The sequence below is a fragment of the Mobula hypostoma genome, chromosome 3 (assembly GCF_963921235.1).
Source record: "Mobula hypostoma chromosome 3, sMobHyp1.1, whole genome shotgun sequence".
In the NCBI taxonomy this organism is placed as follows: Eukaryota; Metazoa; Chordata; class Chondrichthyes; order Myliobatiformes; family Myliobatidae; genus Mobula; species Mobula hypostoma.
In genome coordinates this window covers 197,868,534-197,879,215 of record NC_086099.1, presented here as the reverse complement: position 1 = coordinate 197,879,215, position 10,682 = coordinate 197,868,534, and the positions used below count along the sequence as shown (strand labels likewise).

General features: G+C 41.0%; 1 long non-coding RNA gene across 1 annotated transcript; it reads right to left on the bottom strand.

Annotated features, from left to right (window-relative positions):
- Positions 1-2,675: 2,675 nt before the first annotated feature.
- On the bottom strand, positions 2,676-3,615 carry LOC134344488 (uncharacterized). Its single transcript, XR_010017449.1, has 2 exons — positions 3,294-3,615; positions 2,676-3,049 (listed from the first exon to the last, which is right to left on the bottom strand). It is a non-coding gene; the product is annotated as an uncharacterized LOC134344488 (long non-coding RNA).
- Positions 3,616-10,682: the final 7,067 nt, after the last annotated feature.

Below are 10,682 nucleotides of genomic sequence, written 5' to 3'. Positions count from 1 at the left end.
GACCTGATGGCCCAAATGACCTAATTCTGTTATAGTACATAATGAAACCCAGAATCACAAAGGCTTTATCAATCACTTTCTTAACCTTCCTTGCCATCCTCAGGGACTGATGTGCATATTGTTCTGGTGTTTTTACACTTCCTTGTTCTTAATGCCAAAATTGTTATAAAGCTATCAAGTAAGAATGACTGGACTCTGAGTGTCATGAGCAGGAATATAAAATTTTTAAAAATTACTAAGTTTATATCAATCAAATTTAGAAAACCATGCAGTTGTATTCTTGTCTTTTGTGAGAATATCTGGCCAAGTTAAAATAGTAATAAGTAAGTACTTGTGCAACAAAAATGGTGGAGGAACTTGGCAGGTCGGACAATACCTGTGGAGGTAAATATGCAGTCAATGTTTTGGGTTGAGACTCTTCATCTGGACTTGATAAAGGGTCTCAAGCTAAAACACTGAATGTTCCTTTCCAACCACAGGGGCTGCCTGATCCTTTGAAATCTTCCAGCCTCTTTTTTTTGCTCCAGATTCCTGCACCAACAGTCTTTTGTGCTCTGAGTAAGAAACTGACCTGCCTAGTGGAAGTGTAATAAAGTGGAAGTACATTTGTGAGTGTCCTAAATGCAGATTCTACTGTAGCAAATGGCTTTTTGAATTGCCTGATAGGGAATGTTCTTGTAATTTTTTTTTACTGCTTATCTCCTGAAATATAAATTAACAGTTCTCACAAATAATTAAAGTCTGGTTGCTCCATACCCAGTCCAAGGCTGAGTCAGTAGCTACTTTGTGCCTAAGAACTTGTTCAGTATTGTTCCTAATTCAATCATTGTAGTGATTCACTCTTCCTTCCTCCAAGCCTAACACAATATCCCACATTGTAGTGATCCACTCTCCCTTCCTCCAAGCCTAACACAATATCCCACATGATGGGATATCAATGCTTGGAGACTTCAACATAAGTTTAAGAAATCATCAATGAATGTTAAATGATCAATGAATCTGGTCAGACTACTAGAACATAAAGGCAAGAATGTAATGCTGAGGCTTTATATGACACTGGTGAGGCCTCATTTGGAGTATTGTGAACAGATTTGGGCCCCTTATCTAAGAAAGGATGTGCTAACATTGGACAGGGTTTAAAGGAGGTTCAGGAAAATTATTTTGGGAGTGAAAAACCTATCATACGAGGAACGTTTGATGGCTCTAAGCCTGTACTCACTGGAATTTAGGAGAATGAGGGGTGATCTCATTAAAACCTACTGAATGTTGAAAGGCATAGATAGAATGGATGTGGAGAGGATGTTTCCACGAGTGGGGGAGTGTAGAACCAGAGGGCACAGTTTCAGAATAATAAGATGTTAATTTAGAGCTATTTCTTTAGCCAGAGGGTGGTGAATCTGAGGAATTCATTGTCACGGGTAGCTGTGGAGGCCAAGTTATTGGATGCAATTAAGGCAGATCTTGATAGGTTCTTGATTAGTCAGGGTGTGAAATATTATGGGGACAAAGCAGGAAAATGGGTTAGAAAGGGAAATGGATCCACCATGATCAGATGACAGATCAGACTCGATGGACCGAATGGCCTAATTCTGCTTCTATGTCATGGTTGTATAAACTCTGAATATACGAGAGCTCAGTCTGTGATCTGTAATCAATCTGAGAGAACAAAACTATCTCCAAATGACTATGTGAATTAATCCCTTCAATATAAATCAGTCTTTCCCTCTCTCTGCAATCAAGTAAACAAATAACTCCAACAGCACATCTATATATTAAATACAAAGAACAAAGTCATAAGGTTAAATTATAAATAATACACAGATGTAACAGAAACAAATGAGGCCAGCACTGATCATGGTATGTTGCATCATAAGTAACATACCGTATTTAGCAAATATATTCATTTCTCTTTTGTGGCTTTCAAGTTAATGATAGGCAACAGCAATTATTTAGAATTTAACAAGAGGGAATGAGATGGACAGAATGAAGTAGAGAGATCTTAATCCTTTGTGACAGGAGTCATTTAGTTCCCCAATAAAACTTGCTGGAAAAAAAAGTGAGGAAGGGCTTGAAAACCAATACTGGTCCATAAACAGCTCTGGAGACGAACTGTGCATATGGAAGTAAAATACTTTCACACAAACAAAAATCAGCCATATGCCTGAAGCAACAAACAATCTGCTAAAGGAACTCAAGGAGTCAGGCAGCATCTGTGTGGAGTGGGGGGGGGGCAGGAATTGTCAACATTTCACATTGAAAACCAGCATCAGGACTGAGTGTGGAGAGAGAAAGAAGCAAGTATGAAGAGATAATTTTCTTGTGGGGGGATGGAAGTGATCTTTTTTCTTTGAATGGGTACCATAGGTTTCTTTGTTTCATGGCTATCAGTGGAGAAGATAAGTATCGGGGTTGTATTCTGCATACATACTTTGATAATAAATGTACTTTGGGAAGAGGAGTCATGAAGCAGAGGCCAAGGCAATTGGTGGATGGAAGTTGGGTGAAGAATGATGGGCAGGTGGAGCCAGGTAGGATGAGGGTAGGAGTTGGGAATCACAGGTAGGTGAATGACAGATGGTAGCTGATAAAGAAAAGCAAATGAAACCAATGGGAAGAGGACAAGGTGAAAGAGGAGAGAGCTGAGCAGGTGATAAACAGGAACACAAAGACAACCAGAATCAGAATCAGGTTTATTATCATTGACATATTTCATGAAATTTGTTGTTTTTTATCAGCAGTACCATGCAATATATACATAAAGTATATTATAAAAATACAATAAGAAATATATACAAAAATATTAAATAATCAGTGCAAAAAGAGAACAAAAACATTGAAGTAGCATTCATAGGTTTATTCTCTGTTCAGAAATCTCATGGTGGAGGAGAAGAAATCATTTCTCAAACATTGCATGGTGCATGTGTGTCTTCAGTTTCCTATGCTTTCTCTCTGATGGTAGTTATGAGAAGAGGGCATGTCCTGGGCCATGGGGGGTCTTAAATGATGGATACTTCCTTTTTGAGGCATCACCTTTTGAAGATACCGGAATCTGAAAAGTAAAAAAGGCAATATTGAGAAATATCCGGAGAGAGAGCAGGAAGAACCAGAACCAGGCAGGGAAGACTTGAGGAGCCAGTGAGTGAAATGTGTGGATGGGAGATGGGTGGAACCAGGCGGTGGAGTAGAATGAAGATGGGTAATGGTGGGTTGGCTGGAGAGGGTGGTTTGGGAAAACGGTCAAAAATAGATAGATCGGAGAGGATCAGGAGGAATACACTGGAAGGCAGCGTTACCTGAAAGTGGAAGATTCAATGTTCATGCCATTGGGTTGTAGACCTCTCAGGAGGAATAGAGGCTGTTGTCCCTAGGCTTTGTTGTCCACACTGGGCCTCATCCTGGCAGTAGAAAAGAATAAAGATGGAATGATCAGTATAGGAGAGGGAAGGGGAACTGAAATGACATGCAACTGGGATTTTGGGATAGCCATTACGGACAGGGTGCAGGCTTTACAAATCAGTTGCCTAGCCTGCACTTAGTCTCACTGATGCAGAGGAGGCCACATTGGAACTACCGAATGCAGTAGATGAAACTTGAATCTTTGCACCAAAGCTTTGGAATTTGGGAATTCTTTACACTCTGTACAAAATAAAATTCTCCAAGTCTGGAAATCTGAAACATAAGAAAGAAATCAATAATTACCAGGCAGTTACTAATATAAGTTCTTCCATTTACTCCTTTTTCCTCTCCATTGATGCTGCCATTTGTTTCTGTGTCACTTTGATAAGGATATATATTTTACTTTTCTACTTTGCCATTCATTTTGAATTATTTTAACTTAACTTCATTATCGACACATGGAAAGTGCTGGAAGAACTCAGCAGGTGAGGTAGCACCTAATGAAACAAATAAACAGTTGAAATTTCAGACTGAGACTCTTCTTCAGGACTTGATAGGAAAGGGGAAGATGCCAGCATAAAAAAAGGTTAGTAGAGGTGAAGGAGGCTAGCTAGAAGGTGATAGGTGAAGCCAGTTGGGTGGGAAAGGTAAAGGGTTGAAGATGAAGGAATCTGAGAATATTCAGACCGTGGGAGAAAGGGAAGGAGGGCTATCGGGGAAGGTGATAGGCAGGTGAGGGGCAGAGGTAAGAGGCCAGAGTGGAGAATAGAAGAGGGAAGGGGAAGGGAAAAAATTACCATAAATCAAAATCGATTTTCATGCCAATATGTTGGAGGCTACCTGGTCAGAACATAGAAACACAGAAACATAGAAAACCTACAGCACAATACAGCCCCTTCGGCCCACAAAGCTGTGCCGAACATGTCCTTACCTTAGAGCTACCTAGGCTTGCCCATAGCCCTCTATTTTTCTGAGCTCCATGTACCTATCCAGGAGTCTCTTAAAAGACCCTATCATTTCCACCTCCACCACCACCGCCGGCAGCCCACTCCACGCACTCACCACTCTCTGCGTAAAAAACTTACCCCTGATATCTCCTCTGTACCTGCTTCCAAGCACATTAAAATTATGCCCTTTCATGCTAGCCATTTCAGCCCTGGGAAAAAGCCTCTGACTATCCACACGATCAATGTCTCTCATTATCTTATACACCTCTATCAGGTCACCTCTCATCCTCCGACGCTCCAAGGGGAAAAGGCCAAGTTGACTCAACCTATTCTCATAAGGCATGTTCCCCAATTCGGGCAACATCCTTGTAAATCTCCTCTGCACCCTTTCTATGGCTTCCACATCCTTCCTGCAGTGAAGCGACCAAAATTGAGCACAGTACTCCAAGTGGGATCTGACCAGGGTCCTTTATAGCTGCAACATTACCTCTCGGCTCTTAAACTCAATCCCAAGGTTGATGAAGGTCAATGCACCGTATGCCTTCTTAACCACAGAGTCAACCTGCATAGCAGCTTCGAGTGTCCTATGGATTCAGACCCCAAGATCCCTCTGATCCTCCACACTGCCAAGAGTCTTACCATTAATGCTGTATTCTGCCATCATATGTGACCTACCAAAATGAACCACCTCACCCTTATCTGGGTTGAACTCCATCTGCCACCGCTCAGCCCAGTTTTGCATCCTATTAATGTCCTGCTGTAACCTCTGACAGCCCTCCACACTATCCACAACACCTCCAACCTTTGTGTCATCAGAAAATTTACTAACTCATCCCTCCACTTTTTCATCCAGGTCATTTATAAAAATCACAAGGAGTAGGGGTCCCAGAACAGATCCCTGAGGCACACAGCTGGTCACCAACCTCCATGCAGAATATCACCCATCTACAACCATTCTTTGCCTTCTGTGGGCAAGCCAGTTCAGGATCATCAAAGCAATGTTCCCTTGGATCCCATACCTCCTTACTTTCTCTGTAAGGCTTGCATGGGGTACCTTATCAAATGCCTTGCTGAAATACATATACATGACACCTACGGCTCTACCTTCATCAATGCGTTTAGTCACATCCTCCAAAAATTCACTCAGGCTTATAAGGCACGACCTGCCTTTGACAAAGCCATGCTGACTATTCCTAATCATTTTATACCTCCCCAAATATTCATAAATTCTGCCTCTCAGGATCTTCTCCATCAACTCGCCAACTACTGAAGTAAGACTCACTGGTCTATAACGTCAATATAAGGTGTTGCTCCTCCAAACTGAGAGTGGCCTCACCATGGCAAAGATAAAGCAACTCCATCCATCAATTTGCTGCATTTGCCAACAGTGGAATTTCCCCAGTGGCCAACAATTTTAATTCCTATCCCCCATTCCAACATGTCGGTCCGTGGCCTCCGGTTTTGCCACAATGAGGTCACACTTAAGGTGGAGGAGCAACACCTCCATATTCCATCTAGCTCGCCTCTAATCTAATGGCATGAACATCGATTTCTCCTTCAGGTAATTTTTTTCTCTTCCCCTTCCCTCTTCTTCCATTCCCCACTCTGGACTCTTACCTCATCTCCTCATCTGCCTATCACCTCCCAAAGGTGCCTCTTCTTCTTCCCTTTCTACCATCTCCACTCTCCTCTCTGATGAGATCCCTTCATATCCAGCTGATTCATTTTCCAGCTGGTCCTCCTTCCTCTCCCCTCATCTTTTTAATCTGGCATCTTCCCCCTCCCTTTCCAGTCCTGAAGTAGGATCTCAGTCTGAAATGTTGACTGTTTATTCAGTTCCATATATGCTGCCTGACCTGCTGAGTTCCCCCTGATGTGTTTTGTTTGTGTTACTCTGGATTTCCGCCATCTGGAGAATCACTTGTGTTTACTATCTCTCTGATCGCCATGTTTTAATTTTGTTTTAAGTCACCTATCTTCCATTTCTTCAATACAGTAGGTGCAATTTTGCACCTGTTGAGGATCAATGTTAACGATGGGCTCTAGATGACAGACTGAGGGCAAACAAAATCCCTGGTGTTTTATTTTAACTCATTAGTTACTCAGCTTTCCAACATTCTACAATATCTGTAAGGTGCAACTGTAAGGTAAAGCAGCAAAGATGTGGTTTTTGAGGAGGATGCAAAGAATATCATGGATGAAATGAATATCTAATAAGGATGTCATGAACAGAGCAAACACAAAATTAGAAATAACGTATGAGATCATGAAAAGGCAATGTAAACTTCATTGGACATGTGATTAGGAAAGAGGAGTTGGAATGCACGGTAATTATGGGAAAGATTGAAGGGAAGAAAGCAAGAGGAAGACAAAGGCAAATGATGATGGAGACAGCAGCCAGAGAATTGGAAATGAATACTAATGAACTGATCCACCTGACCCGAAACAAGAGGGTGTGGGCCATGGCAGTCGAAGCTCAAACTGGGCATGGCACCTGATGATGATGATGGTGACAACCTAAAAGTCAACTGATTGTGTTAGCACTCTTCTGCTTTCTTCATTTTTGATTTGGCCTCCATTTTTGTCTGTATGCACTTCTGTGAAAAAACTTTGGGATAATTTTCCATTATGAAGGATCCAATACTAATGCAGGCTGTTACTATTATTGTCTCACATTGCCATCAGTGGACATTAACTGAGAGGATCAAGTTTTCAGGGCCCAGTCTGATACTTAAATCTGAGAAGCAAATCTTCTTTTAAAATGCAGCAAGCATTTACAGAACTGTAAAACGCCCTTTTAGTTCCCTTTTGAACTGCAGGCCTTCTTCAATACTGTGGGACACTCATGTTGGAGGACCAATTTTGCGTCTGGATCATTACCATCCTATTTTAACAGCTGGGCCACTCCCTCCTCTCATCTTCACAGCTATTTTCATTGTGAAGTCTGCAATCGACCCTCTAATAAGGTTTGGTCATTGAAATCAGCCAAGCCTGACAATTGCTGCTCCTGGGAGTTAAATTTGAATCCTCTGAGTCAGCCTGACCTGGTGCAGCATTATCTGAAAATCTAGACTACAATCTTTTTCATAATTCTAGATTGTAAATGTTGTTCAGCTGAATTAACCTACTATTTTGAAACAATTTGCCAGATTAAATTGCATTTAAAAACAAATGTGTAACAAAATGCAAAGTGACTTCCATTTCTTGCAAAAGAGTAAATTTTGCATAAAATTAGACAGATAAGATCAAATTTCACTGAAAGTCAGACTTGAGACTGCAATTTAGGTCTGGTATTTTCTGCTTTTCCTCACTTCTTGGCTTACCGACGGCAACAAAAACTGCTTCAATTGCATTTTAATTCACGGATATACTGAGTAAAATATTACACTAGGATGTGATGTTGTGTGAGATATTTGTCTTTGTTCTATCTGTGTTGTGGCATGCCTCTGTGAAGAGAGGCAGTATAGAACAGTACAGAAAATATTGAGCAACATACATCAAAGTTGCTGGTGAACGCAGCAGGCCAAGCAGCATCTATAGGAAGAGGCACAGTCGACGTTTCAGGCAGAGACCCTTCGTCAGGACTAACTGAAGGAAGAGTGAGTAAGGGATTTGAAAGCTGGAGGGGGAGGGGGAGATGCAAAATGATAGGAGAAGACAGGAGGGGGAGGGATAGAGCCGAGAGCTGGACAGGTGATAGGCAAAAGGGGATACGAGAGGATCATGGGACAGGAGGTCCGGGAAGAAAGACAAGGAGGGGGGGGACCCAGAGGATGGGCAAGAGGTATATTCAGAGGGACAGAGGGAGAAAAAGGAGAGTGAGAGAAAGAATGTGTGCATAAAAAGGAGTAACAGCTGGGGTACGAGGGGGAGGTGGGGCCTAGCGGAAGTTAGAGAAGTCAATGTTCATGCCATCAGGTTGGAGGCTACCCAGACGGAATATAAGGTGTTGTTCCTCCAACCTGAGTGTGGCTTCATCTTTACAGTAGAGGAGGCCGTGGATAGACATGTCAGAATGGGAATGGGATGTGGAATTAAAATGTGTGGCCACTGGGAGATCCTGCTTTCTCTGGCGGACAGAGCGTAGATGTTCAGCAAAGCGGTCTCCCAGTCTGCGTCGGGTCTCACCAATATATAAAAGGCCACATCGGGAGCACCGGACGCAGTATATCACCCCAGTCGACTCACAGGTGAAGTGATGCCTCACCTGGAAGGACTGTTTGGGGCCCTGAATGGTGGTAAGGGAGGAAGTGTAAGGGCAGAAAATATTGACCATGGTTATAAGAATGAAAAGGCATTGAAAGGTCTATTTTTGTAATTTTTTTATTATGAATAATAGTTTATTTTATTTTAAAAAATAGAGTAATGCATACTGGTGCTACACTTAAAGAAATTAAAGTAGGAAGATAAACTAAGCCTGAGGCATATAAATATACTCTAATGTTTAAATAGACAACCTGGCTCCTGGAAGTACATTGATAACTGGCACCCTGTCCCACTTACGTTAAAGCTGAGTTAGGTGGTTAGTTAAGAATTTTTATCATTTGCAAAACTCACCTGACATATTTCCACCTACAGAAGGGACTAAATTTCTCTGAGTAAGAGAGTAAATTATGCAGAAGGAAGCCATTCAGCCTTTAGTCAATTTGCTGGCTGTAAGAGTTAACTCTAAGTATACAGTATTCAAAATCATTAAGGGGAAAGTTTGACAGCTTGTCACCTTTCACCTCTGTCTTCCTGGATTGGCTTGGGCTTGTAAATTATCAGGATTAAACAGCCAATTTCCTTCAGGTATAAAGAATGTGAAGAAAAATGAATTGAGGAGTTTCACGTAGTTACCCACACCACCAGGTTGAGGAACAGTTATTACCTTTCAACCATCAGACTCCTGAAACAATTGATCACTGAACACAACCTAGGAACTCAATTTCAAAGACTCAGTATTACTTATTTGCTTATTTGTTTAATTATTTTTACTACTTTTTTTTAATTTCCTCTCAGCTCAGTCTGGTAAAACCTGATGTACAGATATTGCCAAGTACACTAATTTCTCTATTGCTAGGAACTTTTGGACTATTCTAATGGTGTTTACTATTGTGACTTTCTGGAGATTTACATAAATATTGCTGTGTAGTCCTAATTGTTGATTGCTATTGTGTAGTGACTTTGGGAAAATACCATTTATAAGTATTACTTTTGGGACAGTGTATAAATCGAACTTTGAACTTTAGTTCTGAAATATGGCAGCATAAGCTGTTCAATGATTGCTTTTTGTTAGCACTGGGTGAGTTTGCATCATTCCTTCGTCAGCTTCTTCATAGTACGTTTACTGACCTTTATTGCCCTATTACCTGTATTTGAAAACCTCCACTCTGTCTCCGATGTTTTTGTCCTTTCTTTGTCATAATGAAGAATTCTCTCCACTATATCCAACATTTACCTACCTAGCCTCTCTATTTTTTACAGTTGTCTTGAAGTTTTGAATTCCAGCTGTATCTTCAGTCCAACCCTCAGCCTAGTGCCAAGAACAATCTCAAAGGAGCAATAAATGATTGTTCGCATGTGGTACAAGTTTGTCTGATACCACAGGGATTGCAACATGTACAGGAAAGGACCAATTAAAAATTGCTCTGCTCTGGGACAATCATTGTCTGTGCTGGCCCTCACTTGGCAGGTGTGAGCATTTCAACTTGGGTGTGGACTGTGTGTGGTCCTGAAGAGTGAAAAAGGCTTTCCTGTTATAGATTTAAACCAACCATCCACCCCAGGACAGAAGCAATTTGAAGCTGATGTTTTTTCTGATAATGCAGTTCAAATACACAAAAAAAATTTGGTGCACAAGAAAAGCATTCCTCACTAAATATCCGTGATTCTCAGGCTCAAAGTATGATAGTTAAGGTTTTCGACATAATAACATTTATTCAATGGTATTCCAGAGAAAGCATTTTTGTCTTCCCTTTAGTAACATGAAGCTGCCCTATAAGGGACAAAACCTCAGATTTTCTTCATTGTTTTTTTCTTTCACCCAATTTTATTTGGGCAAAAGGTAGATGGTAAATGTAGATTGAACTTTGCTACTGAATACGATAAGCGCAAAGAATGACCTGAAATAAGAAAAGGGAAAAAAAATCAAAAACAATTTAACTCTGAATAATGTCAGTTAAATAATGTAAGACATTGTGAACCTACTTTACCAATATTCAATACGGCACACTGTGCACAACTGGTGTGGAGGGCACTGAATGCCTGACGAGAAGTTACTTTGATTGAACACCAGCTTTCTGCTAAACATCACATGAAGGGATAAAAATGGACTTACACCACTGAGCTTAAGGATGT